The sequence below is a fragment of the Bactrocera dorsalis genome, chromosome 5 (genome assembly GCF_023373825.1).
Source record: "Bactrocera dorsalis isolate Fly_Bdor chromosome 5, ASM2337382v1, whole genome shotgun sequence".
NCBI classification, from domain to species: Eukaryota; Metazoa; Arthropoda; class Insecta; order Diptera; family Tephritidae; genus Bactrocera; species Bactrocera dorsalis.
Window position 1 is genome coordinate 59,688,487 of NC_064307.1, and position 26,014 is coordinate 59,714,500.

A 26,014-nucleotide genomic window follows, 5' to 3' on the forward strand; every position below is an offset into this window, starting at 1 on the left:
GCTCATACTGTCTAGTGATATGCGTAGAGCCTCAAATAAATCTCTCTCAGTTAAACGACGATCTTCCGAAACCATATCCAGTATTTTGGCTATGATTTCCTATTAGTTTCTAAGACATATTAGCAGATCACACCTCCTATATGAAGACAATGCAAACAATGAACTCTTTAAATAACTTTTTAAATATACAAGTATAGGGTGTAATCTTCAGCACTGTGATGATTTTTTCAGCCGGTCTCTTGTCAATCTCTGTTTTTGTCTTTCAGTAGGTTTTACTATTTGTCTATCTTCAGTACCATTTCACTAGAATTCCAACACCTTCCGTGCCGTCACAAACGCCTACCTTAACGCGCTCGCCTGCCCACTTTACCTTAAACCAAAGTCATATATCCTTGCATTTCACCTGAACTGGCCACATAGTGTCACTTGTCACACCAAATATTCGCCACCAATACTCTCCGCTACACCATCAAAGCAGCTGCCGCTCACCTAGCATCGCCGTGGAGGAGGAGGTGGCAACAAGTGTGTGAATTTTCACGAAAGCAAGGTGCAAACTTCAACGCGCTGCAAACAAGGGACAAACAAAAGGACATAACCCGCCTGCGCAGCGCACGTGTGAGTTTTAACGCTGCATATAAGCAACTTGATACACAGCATTCGTTAGAACACCTTAAATTCTAATGCCGATTTGTTTAGTCAACCTGCTATATACCTCGAATTATGGCCAGACATTGCCGACTGTGCGCAAATATTCGTCTGGCGCCGATATCCTGTGGCGCCACCAACATTCTTGTTGTAAGTTGCACTGCTTGCAGTAACTGATAGGCATTAAGGCGCCGACATTCGAGCAGGTTGTCAAATTGACACAAAAGAATTTTCCAAATTTTAAATAAAATTTTTGTAAACTCATTTCGTAAATTCTATTGTTTTGAGAGAAAAGACGACATGGACATTAGTTTGCCGCTGAGTTAATTTAGTTTTTCTTTTATGCTCTATTGTTTTGGTAAAATTGATGTCCTTTACGGTCGTTACGCCGTATAGTCAGCAGAAATTTCTAAGTATTATCTGAGAGTATTTTATGGAGTTTTATGAAAAGTTGATAGAGAGTGGCTGAGGCACAATGACCAAACTCAACGGTCTTTATGGTAAAGAGTAAATTATCAAAAATAACAGAAGGATATTATGATTAGGCTTACTTTAAGATGACAAATATATTCACATCGTACCCAACCTACCAACTCACTTGTAAATCGCTTTGGTTTAACCGGAACATTGAAACCAATTTTTCACCGTCTAAAATATACTCCAATCACACTCTAATATTAAATCTCACCAGAAATTAACAAATTTTGTATGATACAGAGATAAGCCAAACAAAACTTATTTGTTCCTTTATTGGCGTAGGCACCGCTTACACGGTTATAGCCGAGTATTTCTTCTTGTAGCAATTTAGCAATTAGAGATTCCAAGTGAAGCAAGGTCCTTCTCCATATGGTTTTTCTAACAGAGTTGGGGTCTTCAACTTCCTCTGCTTCACCCGGCGGGTACTGCGTCGAATACTCTCAGAGTTGGAGTATTTTCATCCATTCGGACAGCTTATCTTTCCATCGGCTACGGTATTCGCCGTTGCCAATGTGTAAAGTACTATAAATCCTTCGTAGAACATTTCTCTCGAAAACTCATAACGTCGCCATAACTTCGCACCATTTAGCAGGACGGGAATAATGGGTGACTTTTAGATTTTTATTTTGTTTGTCGAGTGAGGTCTTCTGTATCACCTACTCACTACAAACTAGCGCCTGCTGGCAAGAGTGATTCTGCGTTGGACTTCGAGGCTAATGTTGTTGTTGGCGTTAATGCTGGTCCCAAGATAGGCGAAATTATCAACGGCTTCGATGTGATGACTGTCAACAGTCATGTCAGTCAAGTCTCGAGTCGAACGATTGTTGGTTTGTCTGGCCTTCGTTCACTACCAGACCCATTTTCTTCGCTCCCTTATACTTCTCATAGAAGATTGTACCTTCTCTATTCAGATCTGCAGCTCGAATTATTTTCTCCAACAGTAGATTGAAGAAGTCACACACTAGGGAGTCGCCTTGTCTGAAACCCCGTTTTGTATCCCAATCCTGACGGAGCTTTTGGTATAGCTTAACGTCAGTTTATACAGCCACACTATTAAGGTCTAATCAGTTTGCTTTAATCTTTTACATAGTACACTCCATAGGATCTTATATGCGATGTTGAAGAAGCTGTTCCCACGGTAGTTGGCGCAGATTATTGGGTCCCCTTTTTTGTGGATTGGTCAGAGAACCCTTAAATTCCATTCGTCTGTCATGTTTTCGTCCGGCCATATTCTACAAAGAAGCTGATACGTATCAATTCTTCTTCGCCGTATTTGAATAGGTCAGCCGGCAATACATTAGCCCCTGTTGCTTAGACGAGTAATTGCTATTCGAACGTCTACATGGTTTAATGGGACGTCTGCACCATCGTCATTGATTGGGGAACCGAATTCACCATCTCCTGGTGTTATGCTTTCACTTTCCTTCAACTGGCTGGAGAAGTTTTCCCTACATACATAATTTGAGTACACTCTGGGGATTCTACAAGAGTATACTCTGGTCTTTAAACCTTCTGTTAGCAGCTTTTCGTTAAAATATCGAACATTATCCCTATCAGTCAGATAGTCAATCTCTTCAATAATTTTATTGAGATGAAGCATTCATTGTAGGATACACTCAAGAAAAGAGATAATTCCTACCAGAAAATGTATTTAGATAGTAATGATGTGTGAGAAAATTACAGGGTTAAGCGGGGTCCCAAATAAACTTACAAGAAATTAATATGGCAGCTTAATCAGTGGCTCCAAAAATTACGCTAACAATCCAGTTAACTAAAAATGTTCCATATGTGTACAAGCAGTTCAAAAAATCTGATCTGAGAAAAACTTGTTTAAAGATACAGGTAAACCCATGGAGCTGTTTCAAGGAAATAATATAGTATTTTTGGTATTTTTCAAGTTACTACGTATCGAAATATGATTTTTACAGTAGATGTGCCTCTTATAATTAAAACATCTTCAGAAATAATATATCTCTGAACATAAAAAAAAATTATGATGTTCGGAACTTTATTTTCTATTTAGTACCGTTTTTGAGAACATGTGAATCTAAGATCTTAAAGCTTGAATAAATAATATTAGACTACAAAATTAATTATATTAGAATCATCAGTTTACTCAATCGTATGTGTTTGTAAAAAGTAACTAAATTTAACTTCCTTAATCCTTTTCTCAAATTCTTTTTCAAAAAAATCTCAAACATCCTTGAAAGCAACATCTGTTGTTGTTTTTAATATACTAAAAATTAGAACATGTTTTGAAATTCGATGCTAATTGCCAAGGTCAATAATATTATGTCATGTGATATTTTCTTTTTTGCACTTTGAGACAGATTTCAATTTTGTACTAAGCTTTCAAGTAACATTTGCTTCAGACCACACAGCGTGCGAAGCGCTTTTTCTGTGCGAAATATTTATTTGTGGCTAAAAAATGCAAATGTGACCTTGGATAATTATGAAGGTATTTATAAAGCTTTCGAGCACACCTGTATTATGAAGTAATAAATGCAGAACATTTTGGTGGTCAATAAAAGTAATTTAGTGAATTTCTCTGGTATAAGGCACTTCATACATGTCGCCTTTCTGAAAACTTTACTAATAAATACTAATTAATATCTAATTAATATGAATATGGCTATGCGTTGTGAAATACAAATTGTCGTTCCTCAGAATTTTTCATGATATTCCAAAAAATTTAATCGATAACAGAGTAACTGGAAGCAAAAACATTTCGTTTTGTAGTTTTTGTAGGATATTTGATACTCTTCAAAATGGTCTCTTACGATTACGTTATCCTCATTTCGAAGATGTTAACGGTCGAAGCTAGATTATTTAAACCAAGCAATTTTTTCTTTTAAATTTTATTAAATGTGAAAATTGGTTCTAAGAATCATAATATTTCTTATAAATGATTTATATTTTATCAAGACGAGAACTTTCAAATCTGGGTCCAAAACTTTGTTTACTAGATATTATTCACGGTTGTTGCTTACCCTTCTTCACTCAAAACATAACGTTCAAGCCAGTGTCAGAATAAGAATAAGCTTCCAGAACTGGAATACATACTATACTTGATCATATTTGTATCACCAGACTAACAGGCCATTATAAAAAACATTATGACGATACCTCCAAAATCTGTTCAAATAATATAAAAAAGATCACATTCGGCCAATGGAAAACATACTATGAAACCTATCATGATCAGCTTTACATTAAATTCATTTTCATTGTGACAAAAAACAGTTGAATATATGTATTCTAGTTAAGGTGGCACTAAAATATTTATATTTGTAATATTTAGTTAACCTGTGAAACTATAACTCACCCTGATGAGGCCAAAACCATTCAGCGACTTAGTTTGACCCAGTCAGGAAGGGTTAAGAGAAATTTCAGCCGCTTTCTTTCAATTATCACAATTTTTAGTGTGAGATTAGGTTTCTCATTGGTTTCTTGGGTAAAAAGCAGCATTTTTTCAACAAAAAAGCTGTAACAAAATTGTTTTATTAATAACTAAGAAATTCTGAAAATTATGCGAAAAAATATTTTAAACTCATTCATTTCCAGTGACACCTCGGAAAAAAGATGCGAATGCGTTGGCAGGATAACTCCTTACAAAATCATCTAATGTGAAAAAAATCCTTCGTCCAAGCATTTAAGATTTGTATCTCAAAGATCTGTAGAAAATTTTATGAAGATTGGTTGAGTGATTCTATAAATCTTGCCAACCAACTTCAAAAACACAGTTTCAAGAAAAACGTGCTTAAACTGTATCTCCGAAACTATCACTCGGATCAACTTAGGACACTATTCTAGAGGTGTCAGTTTCAAAGGGTGTTTAAACTGTATCTCCGAAACTATTACTCGGATCAACTTAGGACACTATTCTAGAGGTGTTGTAAAATTTAATAAAGCAAATACAAAACAAATCGGTTTTTTTAAACCCGTAAGCCCATGCAACCCTTTAATGGAAGTTTTAAACTATTGTCGTAAGCCCACCAAGAGATAAAGATCAAGATAGATAACATTATTTTGAAATTTTTCGTTTAAATAGAAAAAACGGTGGAGTAATTACAAATAGATTTAGATATAAATAGGAATCGGCAACGATTTTTTAAGAAAATCGTCTTGGCGATGAGGCTCACTTTCGTCTGAGTCCTGCAGTAAATAAACAAAACTGTCGATTCTGGGGCAACATTCAACTAAATTGGCAGTTTAATGTGATTTTTGGTCTGGTGGAAACATCGGTCCGTACTTCTTTCGTTCGATAATAACCAACTTTTTATGACCGCAATTGGAAGAAGTTGATCTTGACAACATCCTGTTCCAAAAAGACGGAGCTTCGTACCACAGAGCACGTGCAACAACCGATTTGTTGCGATACAAGTTTGGGGATTCGATTATTTCAACAAATTCTGAAATTGCATGGCCTCCAAGAAGTTGTGATTTAACACCATTAGGCTACTTATTGTGGGGTTATTTGAAGTCATTGGTCTTTAGCAATAAACAAGACTCTCGTCAAGCTTTAGAAGTAAAATTTGAAGGTGCTGTTCATGACATACGACTTGATTTAGTGGAAAAAGTACTCGAAAATTGGGTTCATCGAATTCGCTCCTGCAAAAGAAGTCGTAGAGCCGATTTTAGAGAAATTAGGTCTTATATATTCAATAAATGTTTTCAAAATTACTTCACATTAAATCAAAATTTCTGTTAAGTTGTTATTATAAATTCTACATACAATGCCATATTATACCGCTAGCATAAAATATCTATGACTAATTTTTAGCAAAAATATGATTCCATGATATTTCCCCTTCTAAATCATTCATAATAAATCCGCCCTAACCTAACCTATACGGGTAAACAAAATCCTTAATTATGTTTTCTATAAGAAAGGATAAAATGAGACAATTATAATTTCAACTTGAGGGTTATAAAATGTCAAAATTTAAACTGACATATTTCACTCAGAATATAGAAACATCGAGTTAAATACTTTATAGCGTTCGAACTGCACGTGCAACAAATTCAAGACAATTATCAATCCCTTTACCCTTAAGCATATCGCCTTGTTTCAAATTTCATACTGGTTTTGATTTTTTTTTCTTTCGATAATCCACGCTTACGAATATTTCCTGCGGCGAGTTTCCTGCAACAATCTAACCAAGATTCAAACAACAAAAAGACAATTACATTCAAAATATTACTGTTGAATGCATTACAAAGAAGGAATTCGAAAAAAACTGAAATCATTTTCATGCATTTTTCTACACTTTTGACTCAACTACATACATACAAACTCCCATACTCCCTTCAAAAGTGTCTTATTCGCTTTGGAATTGATGGATTGCGCTTGATTTATGCTGTCACTGCCGCCATACACGATCCTACTTTTATTTTTCACTCCTTTTCGACTGATTCTCCCTACTTTCTGTCAATTTTATTTTCAATATTTTTTTTACTTTATTTCACTTTTTTCTTTACTTCATTCCTGACGAGGTGAAACTCTGTTGCAAAGATCGCGCTGTGCGTTTAAGGCCCTTAAGCATACAATAACAAAAAATAACAACAGTGATCAAAGGTTGAAACGCTAGTGAAGGCATCCTTCCATAAATCCATAAAGAGTGAGATAATGTAGCAACAACAAAAAGTACGTGAAGAAAGATCATTATAGATATGAAAGGTGAGTAGTGGAAGATCCAGCGAACCTCTTTTCAACACAACTTATATGCCGCTGATTTTCTACGGTTTCTTTTTATTATTGTTATTGTTGTTATTTGCTGCCCCGAAGCAGTTTGGTTTCATTGTAAATTTGATTTGCTGCTTCATTGCATTTCACTTCGCTCTTATTTCGAAACAAAAGTGTCCATAATATTTTTTTTTTTTTGTTGGAAGGAATATCGTTGATTTCAATATTCCTTTGTCCAGGAAGGGATTTTAATCCGTTTGCTGGTGCATCATGACACGTACATATAGCACACAATATTTCTTAACATCGCTGCATCTTATTACAATAAATTATGTAGGCATTGATTGAAGGCTTGAAGGATCCGTAGTGCTGATGATTTTAGCTGACTCATGTGACAAAGAAAAGAGTGTGTGGGCGACAATGTGATGGTCGTAAGTGTATAAGTATTTGTAAATATTTTATTTTATTTAAATTTCTTGTGTGGGGACTCAATCGAATTGGAAGGGAAGGATAAGTGGAAAGTTGATGTTGATAAAAAGTGAAATCGAGAAATATTTTTTGGTAAAGTACATAATTGCGATTTTTGAGGTTATGGTAAATTTTCTGAAACAAATATAATCGGAGAACGATTCAAATATTTATGTATAGTACATAAGTGAGACCATCAAAGAACATATTGTTTTATAAAAAAGTTGATTAGAAGAGATTTTTGGTTTACTTTATTTGCTAAACTAAAGTCTCATCTCCACTAGATAAAGTCTTTTCAAGAAAATCGGACATACACAGTACCCAAAGAAACCAAATACTGCTATATGTAAGTACTCGTGTTTGTGAAAATCTCCCCAATGCAGTAGAACGAGTTTTGTCCTACAAAGATGAATCCATTATAATACTACAGATACCGAGTAAAAGTCAAAATAGGTCCTATACGGTCGAAAACATCTCCGCCTTAGCTATCCTTGTCCTTTCAGAGTATAATATAATGTCGTTTATTTAAAGAAGGAAAAATTGTCGCAAGCGAATATGATTCTGGAAGTTATAGATAGATTCCTCTATGATTTCTTTGAAAATGACCGTGTCGAAAAGCAAAATTTTCATTTCCTGAATTTTTGAATGAATTTTAGACTTTAACAACTTACCTATTTCCCCCTTGATGGAATAATTTGGAAGTAAAAGCTTTCAGCGATAATGAAGTACTAGTTACAGCTTTAATATATATTTTGACTCATCGGTCTCCTTCGACGTTTCTTTACGATATCGGAAGTATTGTAATCCCTGTAAACTTTAAGCCGCTTCATTGGCATTACCTACCGAACTGTGTGTGATCTCTTTACTAAAAGACTTTTTTTTGAAGCCAATCGGAAAATTGGAATCTAACATATTGCAATATTAATCTTCATGGTTTTAAAAATTTTAGGAATCTCATTTTGCAATTGACCACAGGAACGATCTTTAGAAATTTGACGTAATTTTTTCGTTACTCAGAAAGTAGAGAAGGTTGATGTCCGAACGCCTATTTTTAGCCGCATCACGTTCTACGTTTTCTCCAATTAATTCCGACATAGTGTTAGAACTTACAATTAGAAAGCAACAGAGAGATCTAGAGGTGCTCAAAAACTCTTATGATCAGCTTGATTAACGTTCTAGACAAGAAACGGAACATAACAGATCAAGAGGCCAGATGAGAAAAGACCCTGTCCCGAGAAACACAATCCGAAGTTTACCTCAGTCAATGATGGTGCTAAAACCTAAGATCCTCTCCACGCTGCACACCGTATTTCGATACTGCTTCTATGCACACCTATGTCTGAACTTGGGGTATCCCCACAAAGCTAATAAGGGTGTGTAAGCTGACGTTGAGCAACACCAAAAGTTCCACCAGGATCGAGAAGGACCTCTCCGAGCCATTCGATATCAAACGAGGTTTCAGGCAGCAAGACGATTTCCTTCCGTGGGACTTTTTTAATCTACTCCTGGAGAAATAATTCGAGCTGCTATAGAGTGTACCATCTTGACAGGAAGCGAAGCAAATGTGTCTGGTAGTGAACGAGGGCAAAACGAAATCATCATTGTCACCAAACAAACAGTCATTGCACTCGCGACTTGGCTCCTACGGGATTGTTGAACTTCAAAGTCTTAAAAACAATTTTTGTTTGCCTTTGGAACCAAAATAGCTCTGCCAAAAAGTGCTACTTCGGACTGAGTAAGCAATTGAAAGAAAAGTCCTCTCTCGACGAACCAAAACCCAACTCTACAAGTCACTTATTATAATGATCGTCCCTTACTGCTATATGGTGCAGAGGCATGAACGATGACAACAGCTCTGGAGTTTTCGAGAGAAAAAGGTTCTGCGGAATATTAGTGGTCTCTTGCGCATTGGCAACGGCGAATACTGCATTCGATCGAACGGTGAGCTGTATGAGATATAAAAGACAGTGCCTTGGCTGACTGGGTCATGTCATCCGAATGGACGAAAACAATCCAACTCTGAGATTTCGATGCCGTACCCGCCGTGGGAAGTAGAAGAAGTGGAAGACCTCCACTACATTGTAGAGATCAGGTGGAGAAGGACCTGGCTATACTCGGCTATAGTCGCGGTAGTGGTGTCTACACCAGTAATGAAGAAGAAGATGTTTTTTCGTTACATATGTTGGTTAACATCAACCTTAGATTTTTTTTTTGGGTATACGGTAATTTTTCTACTGTGATCTGTCAAACGCGAATTAGCTACAAAAACAACCTATCGTCAAGAATTTTACTGCCTTGTAAGCATTATTTGATAGCTAGGTTCATTTGAGAGAAAAGTTAATAAATATCAAGAACTAGTAGAAGTTGTGCTGCGATTTAATTGGTTCTTATTGATTTTTTATCACAAAGAACACTCAAAATCAAGCGTTTAAAGACAAAAAGTGCAGCTTCTGTAATTTTCTGATGTTTCTGATGCGATTGAGATGATTCGAGTAACATTTTTGAATACAGCTTATGCCATGTGTTCAGGAAAGTTTGATTGAGAATGCATTCATCTACTTCTTATAGGACTGATATATGCACATATATATTATATTTTGTTCTTAAATCTCATCATCTTCATCTTAATGATTACAGAATATATTTTAAATAATTTTCTTATCGATTTTCTCATATGCAATTACTTCAAAATAACTTTCTAAAGCCAAGCATTTATTAAATTTTGAAATTGGTTGCGCTGCATGCAACTTACCACCCGTGCAACAATAAGAACTGCCAAAAAATGCAATTAAATTTTTGTCAAATCACGTTATCGATGCTGCAACGCCCCAATTGCATATAAACATACAGATATACTATACATATATATAAATGACCTTAAAATAAAACCTTTCAAAGAAATTTTAATCGAAAAAATGCTAAATAACGAACAACACATATACATACAGCCAAGCATAAGTGGTGGCAAATATATACAACAAAATGAAAAAATCAACCAAAGTGAAGGGGAGAATAAGAATGATTGAAAAATCATACAAAAAAATTAAAATCACAAAAACCTTTGGGCAGTAAAAAAAATGTAAATCCCTTTTTTCCTGCCTACGAAGACCCCAACCGAAATGTAAATGCACAATGGACGCGGCACTGATAGTGAGGCCAATATCCGCATACATGTGTGTGTGTGTGCCTGCGCCTTTGTGGACCCTTCGCTTGCAGCACAAAAATGCATTAAATTCTATGCTGACTGTCCAATATATTTTAAATGCCACATTATGTATGTGTATGTGTGGATGTTTCAGTTTAGGGAGCGCAAGCGAGGCCGCAATTTGAACACGTGCAAGGGTCAACATTAAAAAGCAACAACAAAAACACCAACTCACTATGCCATGTCGAAGTAAAATGATCCCTACGCCGTTGGCCGGTTTCGGCACGAACGCCACACACAGCAGGTAGTCAATGCGGCGCAGAGACGGAGTCGATCACGGAGTCCAAAGCGCGTACAAACAGATATACTTACAAATACATACACCCATGTACACACAATATAAAAACTTTATATACTACATTCTTAATACATAACCATCAAAAAGGAGAGAAATCCACATATACATATACTCGTACTTATACAAAAGCAATAAGCGATAAGCATAAGTACAACAATAACGAGTATAGAATCAGCGTCGTAAAATGAAAAATATAAAAAATATAAGCTAAAACAAAAAAACTAAGAAACATAAAAAAATATCATAAATAAAAAATATCTATAGAATGATTTTTTTTTTGTAAGATGAAACTAATGGAGCAAGACGGCCGTTAAATGCCACAAGTGCGTTCCTTAATCGTACTAACAACAGCAACAACTACGCTGGCTACTCACCACCACCACTAACACGGACACAATGGCGTTGACATCCCAATGGCTGTGGTGGTATGGCAGTTTTACGGCGCTTTAGTGGTGGTGGTTTGTTGGTTAATGGTTTGGGTGGACGCTACGTTGATGGTGTTGTTAATGGAAATCACTTTGGTAGTTATTAAACTGGTAGTGCAATATAAAGATTTGTATGTTGTTGTTGTTAACATATTGTTGGATGCTAAAATTTCTATAGAGAACGCTAATGATGGAGATAAAAAATAACTGCTTTCTACTACTCAGACTCAGATCTTGCAAAAATAATAATTTTCAGACTAAAGTACCAGCATTAAAATCCTTCAATTACATATAAAGCTATATGATGAGAGCAACCTTTGTTAACATCTGTTGATGGCTGAAGTGTAATAGTTTGACGTTAGTTGCCTTTTCGGCCTGTCTTTTTAAGCAATCAACTAAAAATCGGTCAGTGTTTCAGTTATCATCAAATGATTACTCTAATTCTCAGAGATCACTGATTAATTTGTACTGTTTCAAGCATTTATATTGAAAGAAATCTAAATTTATTTATGAATTCCGAGGATCCCAATTTCTATAACACCTGAAGACGAAAGCAGTGACACCTTTGACGTATGAGATAATTTCGTAGGATGTATAGTCCTCAAAACTCATGAAATACATATATACACAGAACATGAATCAAAATTATTGATATTGATTGGATCATTTAGCTTAACAAATAATCATCCAAGCAAATTTGAAAAATGTTGTTTTGAGAAAAACGATCCCTACCAACGCAAAAGGTATCTCAATTTGGCCATTCAACATATGACAAGTCAACACAAGCGGACGCAGTAGGTTGAGTCCCGTAACCTGTTGACCCATGTGAGTAAGCTCTCTACTACTATCAAGGCCTTGCCCAACCCGAAGGCTGTCAAGGCTTGAAGATAGCGTTGAAATTTAATTCGATAACAAAGCCTTCTCGGACTCGAAGAAGTTCGCAAGCTATTTTAGTCCACAGTTGCCCCCTTCAACCGACAGGGTTAAGTTACCTAATTCAACTTCTCATTTACCCGATTAGAGAAAAGAGACAGGGTAACCCAGTAACCAAGTCTTATTACTCAATAAGTCTCCTTTTCCAAATAGAGTAGGTACTTAAGGCCTTCTAAGTCCTGAGGTTTACTCACACCTGTATCCTCTCTCCGCTACTATTTACCTTCTATATTTCGAAATATCCTCAACCAACAGAAGAAATTTCTTTCATAAAGTAATAATAGCTTCCTGGCCGAGCTTTCTAGCTTTTATTCTGCAAGGAGCCTAGCACTTTTCCCAAAAATTCTACAGCGATATTCACTAACTAGACGTTGGAGCGGATTATTAGTATTCCTACTGTCAACAACTCTAAGATTTTTGGCGTTACACTTGACATCATGTGTTCCTTCACATATGACCACGATGATTGCCGAAATTATAGAGGCGCAAGTCCTCAAACCGGGAGTCGGCAACTCCTGGGGAAAGGACAAAAATACGTTATTGGCAATTCACAAAGCAATCGGCCGGCCGGTCATTAACTACGCTGCAACAATATGAGCGCCTGAATGCAATGCAGTGAGCTTCAAACGTGTTAGAATTCTGCACTCCATACAGTTACAGGACCAACCCCGTAGTCATCTACCTAAAGCGGAGCCGCAACCCAGAAATATCTAGAGATATTTTTATGATTACATCAACGTCATCGAACAGTACACCGATCAGACTATGCCGACTGCCATTCACAGTGAATGACATAGTTGGAGTCTAAAGACCAAACATAGCAGATGTAGAGTTCGAGTTGCCTCGAGTAACTCTTGCGTGTCTTCGTTTTGAGTAAGGCAGGTTAAACTCCTATTTGTCGAGAATCGATACCGACATACCAAATAAATGTCTTGCGGGCAATTATTCTTTGGACGACTCTAGCTACCTCTTTACATGCCCAATGTATCACCACTCATCTAACAGCCCTCTCTCTATGATCCTACCCCTTCGAAACAGCATGATGTTCTGGCCCTTCTTTAAGCAGGAACTAGATAATCGCTACAACAACGAAAAACTCTTTTGCCCTCCATTACTTAACTGTAGACAAAATTTTATATTTGAAAAAATGAAGAAACCTTTCACACACCCTGTATCGTGGCGTTGTTTTTATACTCTCGCAACAAAGTTGCTAAAGAGAGTATTATAGTTTTGTTCACATAACGGTTGTTTGTAAGTCCTAAAACTAAAAGAGTCAGATATAGGGTTATATATATCAAAGTGATCAGGGTGACGAGTAGAGTTGAAATCCGGATGTCTGCTGTCCGTCCGTCCGTCTGTCCGTCCGTTCGTCCGTGCAAGCTGTAACTTGAGTAAAAATTGAGATGTCATGATGAAACTTGGTACACGTATTTCCTGGCTCCATAAGAAGGTTAAGTCGAAGATGGGCAAAATCGGCCCACTGCCACGCCCACAAATTGGCGGAAACCGAAAACCTATAAAGTGTCATAACTAAGCCATAAATAAAGATATTAAAGTGAAATTTGACACAAACCATCGCATTAGGGAGGGGCATATTTAATTTAATTTTTTTGGAAAAGTGGGCGTGGCCCCGCCCCCTACTAAGTTTTTTGTACATATCTCGGAAAACTACTACAGCTATGTCAACCAAAACTCTATGGAGTCGTTTTTTTCAGGCATTTCCATATACAGTTCAAAAATGGAAGAAATCGGATAATAACCACGCCCACCTCCCATACAAAGGTTATGTTGAAAAATCACTAAAAGTGCGTCAAACCGACTAACAAAAAAAGTCAGAAACACTAAATTTTACGGAAAAAATGGCAGAAGGAAGCTGCACTCAGGCTTTTTTTAAAAATTGAAAATGGGCGTGGCGTCGCCCACTTATGGACCAAAAACCATATCTCAGGAAGTACTCGACCGATCTCAATGAAATTTGGTATATAATATTTTCTTAACACCCTGATGATATGTACGAAATATGGGCGAAATCGGTTCACAACCACGCCTTCTTCCGATATAACGCTATTTTGAATTCCATCTGATTCCTTCTCTGTATAATACAATATATACATTATGAACCAAAATAAACAAATATGTAAATGACGGATAATGAAATCTCGATTATCACTTTATCATGCGAGAGTATAAAATGTTCGGTGACACCCGAACTTAGCTCTTCCTTACTTGTTTTATTTTCATTTTGTATGTTACGAGTTTTATCACTAAACACAAGATACCTGACTCGTCCAACAACACACAACAACAACAAACTTTGTTGGTTTACACACACTTATCTTATTGTCCAGGGACGCACAGCAAATAAAGTGGAAAAGAAATTCTGAAGATCATGCTTGTTTTCCGAAGACTCTAGAGATAGCGTTGCATGTAGAAAAATACGTTACAAATCTTATTTGCTTCCGCGCCAGCGAAATATACAAACACCCATACATACACATGTGTACCAAGTGGACATTATTTCCTCGTCTATTTGTAGGTTTTGTAGAATTGTAGATTTGTGCGACTATTTCTGCGTTATGCGGCCGTAGGCGAGCGTAGCAAATTGCAAGGATTTGTTATGTGAGCCGTTTCTCATTTCGGCATGAAAAATATTATTTGTACGTTACTTTTTCCACCCCAAGTGTCTTGCGGGTATATTCTTATCGAACAAGTGTTTAGTGATCGACCAGGGTTATTTGCTTCCTACATGTGTACACTTGTTCAAGGGTGATTTTTCTTTGTTTGTTTAAGAATTTCTTAATTTTTTTTTGCTGAAGTGTACTTTTCTTGATCCTTTCCACGATGAAGTGTCATTAAGGGATATATCTTCTTGCAGAAAGTGGCCGTTACAAAATCTGTGTGATAAATCTGTTTGCGGCCGTTACGATTTTGTAACGTATTTTGAACAAAAGCAAGCAGAAGAGATGAGAAACTATTGGATCTATTTTGTAATGTTGTAGAGAAAGTATGTTCTAGATTTATCGAAAAATACTTTTAAGTAAATTCAGAGAGTAATATCCAGCTTTACTTGGTTCAAATAACTTCTTAGACGTGAAAGTTAACAACGATATAATTATGTGTCCATCTTTGGATTCAAAAATTTGCTAATGAGCCACAACAAACTGATATTTGAATGCTCTGACAGCTTTACAATCTATTGAAGCTCATCCATAACAAAAATTTTAACCATTAGATACTCCTACGCTTGAATCTCAATCATAACACAATCCAAACCAAGTTCGGGATTACAATATACGCAGAGCTAAAGCCTCTTGTCGCAGAATCCAACCAAATATTTCAAAATAAATAGCATTATTATTCCACTGGAGCAAAAAGCCATTAGCAATGTTGCAACAGCTCTTGTTTTCTTTTTCAACTTAGTGAGACATGAGAAGAGCTGACAGGAGAAGTCTAATTTCAGAAATAGAAAGCTCAATTACGGTTAGGAACAAAACACACATCGCCCGTATTGAAATAAAGAAACCACACATTTTTCTAACATAGTGCCCTCAAAAGCTTATAGCTTGAGTTATCCGACCAAATCTAAACTAACCTCACTTTTCACTATAAATAAAATAACTATTATTGATTGCTCATGATCCTTAGCATAAAGACTTTGAGCTCGAGAAAATTTCGTCCTCAAAGGAAATTACGAGTATATACAAATTAGCCAAAAACGGAGGCAATCCGAAAGCTGGAACGCTTGAGTTGAGAGAACTACTTGTACGAGTATAATATACAAGCACTTAATTCATTATCTAAATCTACGAGGTATGACAATTAAGTAATGAGACTGATTCCATAAAAACCGTATATTTGAAAATTATTCTACAACTCTGCCATCCCCTTCAAAGTAGTCCCCTTGGGCAGCTATACAGCGATTCCAGCGCGTTTTTCATGCTTCGTAACATTTCTGGAACGCTTCGACTGGGATGTCCGCGAGTACCCTCGTCACGGCCGCCTGGATGTCCGTAATCGACTCAAAATGGGTTCCTTTGACCACCGATTTTGTTTTAGGAAACAAAAAGTCAGGGTGACATGTCGGGCGAATAAGACGGCTGTTGCAACACGGCGATCCCTTTAGAGGCCAAATACTGGGACACGCTGAGGGCGGTGTGGCACGGCGCGTTGTCGTGATGAAGGATCCAGTTACGAGTAATGTCTGGGCGCATCCCGTTGACTCGTTTTCGTAATCTTTCGAGAACTTAGCAATTGTATACTTTATTCACAGTTTTCCCGGTGGAACGAATTCTTTGTGGACGATTCCACGGCTATCAAAAAAGGAAATAATCATCGTTTTCACCTTCGACTTGCTCATGCGAGCTTTTTTCGGGTGGGTGGCGTGCGGAGACAACCATTGTGAGCTTTCGAAACACCTGGGCACGACTAAGAGCACTTTCACCATACACTCTTACAATTTTAGCGTACGTTTCCGAAGCTGTTTCGTACAATCTGGCGCGGCAATAAAATGAGTCTCATTACTTAATTGTCAAACCTCGTATATGCTCACTCAAAATCTTTATTCTCACAAAAAAGTGATGCTGAGCTAGGTTCACTTAGGTTCATTGATTGATCCTCAAGTTGGGAATTGCACTTGGATCGCACTCACCAGCCCATTGGAATGTCTGATAATAACTACTATATATGATCAATCTCTTCTCACAAACGGAGATGTTAAGACGTCGGAAGGTGTGAGCTCCAAGATGTTTAATCCTTGATCTTGCAGATGCGGATCAATATAGAAGGAAGTGCTGAGATGTTTCTACCTTGTCTTCTTCCAAGTAACTTCCACAATTGGCATACAGTAAGATATCGATATGACAATGACCACTATGACCCCTTAGAACCCCTACAACTGCTCTTATCACAAAGTGACTCGTGCCGTTGATAGCGAGGTTAGGTACATGACACGACAGTCGTGTCTACGCAACCGGAACGAACCCGGATAATTTATCTGGCCAAGGACAAGCAAAATTTTATCGCACAACAACAACGGGTTAGTCATACCTTAACTGCACTTGAACCCACGGTTATTGAGCTCAAAAAGTTTCTGAGTTTTGATCTAAATAGTGTGATCAATAAAATGTCTGAACATCATATGGAGCTAACTGAGTTGAGAAGGCGGAGTGGTTCCACAGTTGAAGTCTGGAAAATCGACTGTAGCAATTTCTACAGTTATACTAATGGTCGCTGCTTCATTCTTTCGCCCATCCATCAACATTCCTCTGAAAAATCTCTTTACGATATACTTATTTAAAAACTCGAAGAACTGTAGAACTTTTGTTTACAATACTATAACATATATTTCATCCACAAATGGTACGTTTTCTCTCATAAATAGATTTTTTTATCCCCAAGTCACAGATTTGGTGGGTGTTGGTCGAAATACTACTTATCATACCAAAAGTTCTCATATTGACTAACACTATTACAGAGCTCAGATCTACCAGCAAGCCAAGGTCCCGACCGTTTAGCCCAACTACTTTTAAATATCGAATATTTGAACCCTTATTATCCCAAATACACTATGAAGCAATATATATAGCAATAGTGAAATAGCTCTTTCATCTATTCCTTCTCTAAAAGGCCAGTTTTGTGCCGAATTTTACATTCAATGACCTCAACAACATTGTAGGAAATCTTTACCAACTCATATATTGTTGCTCCGATAACAAAGATAATAACTAGTTATTATGAAAAATATAATTTTCTTAAACAATTTTATTTAAGTAGTCAAATGGGCGCAATCCACACAGCCTCTGCATCGCCCGCAATTGCCACTCATGCCACACAAGGGATTCTACGAAACAAAAAAATTTAATATTAAATGCTTCAACTGATTTCTAATTGCAACATAACATGTTCTGTGGCAACAAACGGCATTTTTGTTGTAGACACAAAAAAGCGAAATTTTCATTTAATGTTATCCAAATCATCTAACCGCCTCCAATTGGAGGACTACAGTCTAAAGTCATGGAAAGGTCATTTTTGCTTAACACGAATATCATGCTCAAATTATACTGTGGTGGAAGAAATGTTCTTCGTGCTGATAATAAAATTCTGATTACATTTAGTAACGCCCATGGATGCTGGAAAATAAAAGTGGAATAAATTAGATCTACAGCAAATTCTCTGTAAAGCGGTGATGTGTTCGAGCTGATAGAGTATAAGATCAGAGAAGAGAAAAAAATGGGATAAAAAGTACACAGAGAGAAGTCGTAGTAGAAGAAAACTCTTTCGATTTTTAAAAATGAGTTAAGGATTATATATAGATATAGATATAGATATAGATATAGATATAGATATAGATATAGATATAGATATAGATATAGATATAGATATAGATATAGATATAGATATAGATATAGATATAGATATAGATATAGATATAGATATAGATATAGATATAGATATAGATATAGATATAGATATAGATATAGATATAGATATAGATATAGATATAGATATAGATATAGATATAGATATAGATATAGATATAGAGGCTTACAAGATATTAAAGTCTATGTTTTCGTACTTTATATTTGTTAAATAGTTATGAATTGTCTCTCGGCTATAACCGCGTTAGCGGTGTCTACATCAATAAAGAAGAAGTTATGTATTGTTTGAAGCAACAACAACTGCATTTGGTCCTCATAAGTGATAAAAAAAACGAAATCTTTACGAAATCCTCAATACTTCTTCAAGTGCTCATGATCGTTTAAAAAAAAACAGAGGATGATGCCTCCACTATGTGAAACAGTAGATATCACGATCGCCTTAATTCATTCCGCCTTCAGAAACCTTCATAACTTACAAACCACATAACAAATGAAGTCTTTCTCACAGTGTAGCTTGTGGAGCCACAAAATATTACTCGCCGTAACGCAGCAACGCCCTCGTAGACAAAAACGAAAGCGCTAATCTTTATTGGCATCAAAAATAAGAACGATATTTACCTGTTTTGATGCGAACGAAAGCGAATCCTAGCTGACAGGACATAAATAAAGAATTATATCTGCTTTATAGCTGACGCACAAGTAGCACAGAAGGAAGAAGTCGCCGTAGCCAAACAAGATACACTTTTCAAAAGAAATTAATTGTCGATTTAACGGTGATAGATGTAAAAATTGTCTCAATTTTTCAGGCAACACCTACCAAGATTATTATCCTTGGCGTTCAACTAGAATTGGAGTTAAAATTTAATGCTGAATTATAGGAACTGTGGATTTTTTGAGATACACATTCTTCGCATTGCTTTACTTTTGTGTTAGGGGGTAGCCGGAACTGATGAGATAAATTAGCATGCGACATTTTTCGTTTCTATAACTTTGGGAAAGAATTTTAGAGAATGCTTTCGGAAGAAATATTGCATTATATTTTTTACGGTCATCCCTGAATTCCGCATTGGAAAAGCGGAGTTATGTTCGAGTGAGTGAGTTGCCAGGAAAAAGTTAATTGATTTGCAGTGTGTCTGACTGAGTTTTTTTTTAAATAAGGGGATTGTTTATTATATGTATACATAGAGGAGATATAATTTAAGATTTTATTCTTATTATGCTTTTCTCAAATACTAATTTCATATGGGAAGGTTCGAGTCTGTACTAAAAGTGTTAACTTAGCTGCAGATTTTATCCGTTTATCCATTAAAAAAATTATTTGGTACCTCATTCGCTTCAATATCAATTTTAAAATAAATATTAAGTAAAAAATAGCAATTAAAACAAATAAGGAAGGGATAAGTTCGGTTGCAACCGAGTATTTTATACTCTTACAACTTTAAGGCAAACCTCAATTAGAGGATCGAAATCCAAGAAATTTTATAGGTATGAGATAAATGCAGAAAATGTAATTAAAACAAGAAAAAACGAAACTGAAGTTAAGGTTGCACCGAATTTACATACCCTTCAATGGTGCATTTCTGTTAGTAACTATCTGTTCAGTTTGTATGGCAGCTATATGCTATAGTAATTCGATCTGAACAATTTCTTCGGAAATTACATTGTTGCCTTAAAAAATAATCTATACCAAATTTCGTGAATATATCTTGTCAAATGTGAAAGTTTTCCATACAAGAACTTGATTCCGATCGTTCAGTTTATATGGCAGCTAAATGTTATAGTACTGATCATTTATATATATCCTTTATAGGGTCTCCGACGCTTCTTTCTGGGTATTACAAACATCGTGACAAACTCTACCCCTGTTGAGGGTATAATGATAGAACTAAATTCATACCACTTTTTCACTGGATAGAATTCAAGTTCGCTGCTTAAGTCTTTAGTTAGCGCTTATCGCTAAGTAAAATACAATTTTAAATTCTTAAAGCAAAGTTTATTTTCTGAAATTATAACGACGCTTTTCAACTGGATTTCAAATGAAACGTCTATTTTTCGCTTTCTGAAATGAAAACATTTTAATTTGCTAGACATGTAGGCGCAAGTAGGCGCTACAACGCCTTGCCGTGCTGCCTATTAATGCGCCACAAAATGAGTGCTCAACGCGCTTAATTGCCAATGCAACGACTATAAAGACACATAGAAAAAAGTTGATTAGCAAGCGCGGCACGTTCTGATAGCCACACAGGCTGCGCATGCGCGTCGCGCATATCCTGCGGCATTTTAAGTAGTGCATTTGCATTTTCTGCTATTTGTCTGCAATTGAAAGGCGCACAAAACAGCCAAACACTTGTTGACTGTAAATAAATGCTAGAAATTTCGTAAGATAAGCCAAAGAAAGCAAATAAAATCAAATATAAATATACCGACTTGCCACAAATGTCACGTACTGGTAAGAGCGGTGCTTGCAACAACAAAAATTACATTTTATTTAAGAAAAATAAACATTTGTGCATATCCTTTCTGCTGACTAAATGACATAAAGCACTGTTGTGCAAACGGAATTTCATTCAAAGGCGCACGTGCATGCCTCGTAGTGGCTGTGTGTTGCATGCAGCGCATTTTAATGCTGTGATTTGGTGTATTTTCAATTTTTTGTTAGAATAAAGTAAAACGCACAAGTGTTCATAGAATGTTCCCACACAATGTGAAAATATTATTGTATGCCTGCCACGCAGTTGTGGAAAACATGTTGCAACACGTTTGCGACACATCATAAAAATCCTGTGGCAATGCGTAACACTTGCAACACGCTTAGTGCTATATTAGCAATGAACATGCACGATCTTGCAAAATTTTTCTTAACAACAAATGCACTTGGTCTAGAGCGTAAGCGTAGAAAAATTTCTTGCCTTTGTCCTTGCCACAATCGGTGCAAATAAAGTGTCCTTAACGCACGTTTCTCACACAATGCAACTTGCACTACTTTTTTTGGCTACTGTATGCTTACCATACAATTTCGATATTCCCAAACTCATTGGCAAAGCGGTGAATCGGCACAAATGCTGCACTTCGCTTTTGTTGCAATTGTTATTTGTTAGATATTGTTGTATTCATTAATGTATTTTCTCAAGAAATTATTTTTGTATTCCTTATTTATTTGTATTTTCGTTTCCTCAAGGAAGTGCTGCATTATTAGTGGAGGAAATGCCAATAATAGAAATATGAACAAAGTCGGCTTTTGTTGGCAGTTTGTTTGATTTTTCGCTTTGCTCCTATTTGTGGCACTGCTTTAAGGGGCTATTTCAGGGTGAAAGTATGGGAAAAGAGTTTGGAATTATTTGAAATTTGATGGGATATTTTTGAAAGTAAAATTAGGAAAAATTCTACGTGCTGCAACAATAAGTATCATAAGTATTTTATCCTTATTGTTGTTAAATGCAACATAAGGTCTGAATTTTAAAGGATTTTTGAGTTCAAAAGGACTCTAAGTATATTTTCACTCCAAAACTAGTGTCGCATAGACATAATGAGTGAAACAAATGCAGTGTCTAACTTAAAATTGCTTAAAGTTTAGATTTGTCGAGAAATTTGTTGGTGAAATATGAATGAATATGAAAAGATATAAGCCTAGCAGTTATAGTTATAGTTAGACAAGTGTTAAGCGGTATTCAAAATTATATCTCCACTGAGGGAAATCTCAATTGAAATACTGCACCAGCTACTCTCTGAAGACCGAAATTGTCGATGGTTATAACCTATAAAGTCTTATCTAATCGCTTGAACCTTATAAGACTCAGAGACTCAATTCTCAGCTTTAAACTCAAACTTATATTCGTCAACGTGTATAAAATTGATATTTTTTTACTAACGACTAGTGCTCAGCTACTTTGGAACATACTAAGGCATTTGAAATTTTCAAAGAAGTTATTAAAAGCTTGAAAATACTCCAACTACGCCATACTGTAATTCATCGTGTAAATTGTGTAGCTTTTAAGCATAACCCCCGAAAATATACCATTTATGTGTTATTTGGGGAACGTGGAGAAAGCTCTGACACAAAGGAACCTATTGGTTCTAGAAATAGCTCAAAGTCCATGTTTTGTTTTTGCTAATTACATTTAAATCCAATACAATACCAAACACTGTCATTTCAAAGTAGCAATTTTTTGGGATTTGAGGAAACTAGTAAATGGTTCTTATAGTCTAGGCTCTGAAGGGACTTTTTTAAAGCAGACTAAACCCTTCACCTATTGGTCTCTCAACTCAAAGAAGGTACATTTTCGCTTTTTGGTACAACTTACTTTAACGATTTGGAATTCCATTGTTACTCAGTCATTCTGCAGACGTATACAATGCAGCATATTTCCTGAACGAATAAGATACATAGCCACAATATGGGATTTGCGGTATCGAAATGTCATTATCGTGCATTCTTCTAACTACAATCAATATGAAGTGTATAAAGTTTGCTATGAATATTTCAACACCTATAAGGAAAACAACGGCACTATAAAATATTCAACTATAAATGATCTGCGTAATGACGCGAGTCGATCTCTGTCCATCTGTCAGTATTTACGTGAACTAGTCCGTCAGTTTTTGAGATATCAATCTAAAATTTGTTATATGACTTTTTCTCTCCAATAAGCTTTTCATTTGTTGCAACCGCCGATATTGGGCAACTATAGCATATTGATGCCATACAAACTAAACGATCGGAATCAAGTGCTTATATAGAAAACTTTTTTATTTAACGAGATATCTTCATAATATTCTACCGAGATTGCTACATAAGACATCGGTATTATCTCCGAACAAATTATACAGATCGGACTACTATAGCATATTGCTGCCATATAAACTAAACAATCGAATTCAAGCTTTTATATGGAAAACTTTTTCATTTGACGAGGTAACATTAAGAAATTTGGCACAGATTATTATTTAACATATTGCTACATTGTCAATATAAATTGTTGAGATCACACTCCTTTAGCATATTGCTGCCATAAAAACTGACTGATCAAAATCAAGATAACGATCTTTTTGTTCCCTTTATGCCATACAAAATGCCCGCGTGAGGGGTATAAAAGGCTCAGTGCAGCCAAAAATAACACTTTTTTCTTGTTTCTTGAACCAACAATTAGACATAATTCCTTTTTTTCGTAGCTTTAAGAAACATTTATATTGAAAATCCTTCATAACAAGTTCGTCGCTTAAGTCTTTTGTGTGCAAGTAATATACGACCATATCTAACGCAGTAAATAAACTTTACCGCACCGCTGACAACATTTGTGAATATTTACGTAGATTTTCAGGAATCTAAAACGAGTTTCAGTGGAATTTTGCATTTTACTTCATGTAAAATTTCGACAAACGTCCAACCGCTTTTCCCGGAAATGTGCGCGCATCGCGCTGTCTGCCTCGTGCCACACATAATGCTCCAATTGTGTCAACCTTTGACACCCCACCGTTGCATGCGCCATTGCATGTATCACGTAAATGCAACATCTATGCCGCACACACTAATGCTTCTAAGTAAATTTGACGTTGCAACATTGCCACGCAGAGACATTCGTTTTACGTATTTTCCGCTTAAGTGTTGACAAGTAAACGAGTTTCGCGCACAACAGCAGCTATACAAATATATACCTACGTGAATCCAAACACAGCTTTGTTGACTTTTTTCCAGAATTTTTTTTTTATTCAACGAAAAACCAATTGAAGCATAGAAAAAGAAATAAAAAAATATAAATAAATAAAGCAGCGAGCCGTCAATGATAAATGTAAATTGTAGCAGCAAACAACAACAGCAACAAAAACTAAAGCAGATCATGAAATATTTATAAAAGCCCAAAAACTGGTGCACTCGCCTTTGCCAACGACTTAGCAGGCGTACCGGGACAGGCTGTACGTGCCGTGCACACCATACACACACAAACGCATGCGCGCGCACAGCATCCGCAAGGCTTTTGGCCTCGGTGCTTATCTCGTGCCACAATGCAGCGCATTACGACCGCCCGAACGCCGACAGACAGCGCTGGCAGCCCGCGGTGACAGTCAATGCGCGCGCCACGCCAAAGTTGCTGGCTCCAAAATAACAAAAACAAAACACTTATATATACCTCTACAGATAATTTTTTTATATATCTTCTATTTATAAGTACTTGTGTGCCTCGTGTTGCAAACAAAGCCTGCCTTGCCTTAAATGGTAGCTCGGCAGGCTTTGTGGCGCGGCATTGCGCTCGTGGCCGACGTTGTGGCTGTCTTGACTAGCGATCGCACTGTTCTTTCTTGGCTCGCTTTGCTTGTTTTAGCTTCCCAAAATGGCTTGGCACTTTGTTTTGTTGTTGTTCTTAATGTTTTTTTCGTGCTGATGTTGCACAAATGCGGCTTTTAGAATACTTGTTGTCTCTGCTCGTTGCCTTTTATTTATTTTTTAATCTTGAAGAAATTTCTTTTCATTCGCTTTGCCAAAGGAGTTTGGCGCGCTAAGAAATTGCATGTCCATGGAGTTGGCTGTCGGAAGCGTGCCTGCCACCAGCAAGCAACAAAACTACAACATGTCTTTAACCCAAGTTGTTGTACAGTTTCAAGTGATTTTATGAGACCAAAGTACTTTCTACTAACTGCAATGCTTAACTTTGACAGTTTGGCCGATCGGAAGGAATTCCGAAAATGCCACATCTCGCCGATTGAAAAACATGTCAATATAACCGTTATTTTTGACCTTCTTTGACGTGGTATTTTCGATTTCGGCCCACCTTTACAACGATATTCGGCCTGATATCTTCTGCTTCGGGATCGTAAGCATAGATACAAGATTCATCGCCGGTCGTAATACGTTTCATGACATCTTGGTAGTCGGAAAACATTGTTTCACAGACGTTAACGCTATGCTGGTTTTCACTGATCTTTCCGATGCGAGATCTATAACTGTTAATCAACGATTATCAAGCATCAATTCGTAGAATGTCGGTTCGTTGTTATACATAACTACTCCTAAGTAATGATCGAATAGACTCTCAAAACCGACAAAGCACTTTAAGCATGCCAAAAATTTGTTGAGGCGGCTGATATCAATGTCGACTATTTGGCTAGGTTCACCCAAGATATGATTGCTGAAATACGAGTATTTCATCCTTAGTCAGCAAAGACTGGACAATGAAAGAAAAAATTCCAGAAGGTTTCTATCTCACTTTCCTCAATACAACTTTAACAGGTAGTATCCGACAAAATATCCATGATTACCATAAGATCTACGTTTGCGTACAGATAAACCTCACTGAAAGCAAGTAGTTCAGCAGACCTACTACGTTGCATATTAGGCGAGAAGGAACTCACAAACCTACAGGAGCTACTTCTTGACTAACCTTTTAAGTTCCGTCCAGAGGTTCAACGGTAGAACGCAACCCGTCATCGTTCTAATCGGAACAAGGGTGCTCTCTCTTGGAGCCCTACAGCTTTTCAATTTTCAGCTATTCCGTTCAAATTGATGCT

The 26,014-nt window shown here is 36.6% G+C and overlaps 1 protein-coding gene across 1 annotated transcript in view; it reads left to right on the forward strand.

Annotated features, from left to right (window-relative positions):
- The first annotated feature begins 512 nt into the window (after positions 1 to 512).
- Positions 513 to 26,014, forward strand: part of LOC105224161 (enhancer of split malpha protein) — a 79,244-nt gene continuing 53,742 nt past the window's right edge. The window contains exon 1 of the mRNA XM_011202157.4: positions 513 to 522. The gene's annotated coding sequence lies outside the window, so the exon portion shown is untranslated. The remainder of the gene's footprint in view (positions 523 to 26,014) is intronic.